Source organism: Palaemon carinicauda, chromosome 21, assembly GCF_036898095.1.
Source record: "Palaemon carinicauda isolate YSFRI2023 chromosome 21, ASM3689809v2, whole genome shotgun sequence".
Taxonomy (NCBI): domain Eukaryota; kingdom Metazoa; phylum Arthropoda; class Malacostraca; order Decapoda; family Palaemonidae; genus Palaemon; species Palaemon carinicauda.
In genome coordinates this window covers 35,186,054-35,187,501 of record NC_090745.1, presented here as the reverse complement: position 1 = coordinate 35,187,501, position 1,448 = coordinate 35,186,054, and positions in this window count along the sequence as shown.

Sequence of the window (1,448 nt, the reverse complement as noted above, 5' to 3'; positions counted from 1 at the left end):
TTTTCAAGTGAGAGTGGGGGAAACTCTATCAGAGAGGAAATGTCAGGAAGGAGTTCCTCAGGGTAGTGTACGGAGTGTAACCCTATTTGCACTAGCAATTAATGGGATATCCTCTGCCATTCCCCGGGATGTCCTCTCAATATTATTTGTGGATATTTCTCCATATCATTTTGTGGAGCTAGAATGGCAATGGTTGAGAGAAAACTGCAACTCTCAATTGACAAAAATTATACACTGGGCCGATATGAATAGATTCAAGTTCTCAACAAGTAAAACTACTATTGTACATTTCTGTCGTATCCGGGGAGCACATCCAGATCCGGATATATACAGTACATTAAAGTTCAATGGATCCCATGTGCAGGGGAAGCTAAATTTTTAGGTTTGATATTTGATTGTAGACTTACATGGGTTTCTCACCTAAAAGCATTAAAAGCTAAATGTCCTGAGGCTCTGAATCTTTTAAAAGTATTGCCCCATACATCATTGGGCAGACCGCAATACTATTTTAAAATTATACAAGGCCTTGATTTTTTCCAAAATTAGTTATGGATGTGAAATATACTCCTCAGCCACCGCAAGCCAAGTAAAGATATTAGATTCAATACATCATGCTGGTATTAGACTGTCCACAGGAGCGTTTAGAACCTCGCCTATCCCAAGTCTCCTTGTTGATGGAGGAGAGTTACCTCTAGACTTTTACCGAGTGTCTTCTATTATTCGGTATTGGTTTAGATTGCAAAGACTCCCAAATTCTTTAGCCCTTTCAGACTGCAAGCCTTGTAAGGCACTCTACATACTTTTAGTTACACCCAAAATCTCCTCAACTTTATGGCTTTCAGGTGAAACAATTATTAAACAATCTCGCTATAATTAGAAGTAAGGTGCTTCCATTCAAGGTATCATCAGCACCTCCATGGAAATTACCAGAGATATCTATTTGTAAATACTTCCTTGGAGTTAAGAAGAATATGACTGACCTAGAAGCCAAATCTCTTTTTATGGAACATTTTGAAGAACATAGAGGATAGACTTTTATATATAATAATGGCTCCAAATCTGATGCTGGCGTTGGATTTGGAGTACATAGTAATGATTTTAATTGTAGAGGTGCACTTCCCCTAACAGCTTCCATATTTACTGCCGAACTCTATGGCATATTAACCGCTATTGAGAAAATAGTGTTGGAGAAGGAGGGTAATTTTACAATTTTTAGTGATGCAAGGAGTGTCCTTCAAGCTTTAGAAGTTTTTAATTCTAGTAACCCTTTAGTTTTAAAGATTTTAGAATGGCTTTTTATTATTGGAAGGAGAGGTTTAAAGGTTCGATTTTGTTGGGTTCCAGCACATGGTGTGTCTGGGAATGAGAAGGCAGATTCACTGGCGAAGAATGCTGCATCCGAGTTGCTGCCAAGAAGGTATCCCATTCCCTTTAATGATTTTCTACCT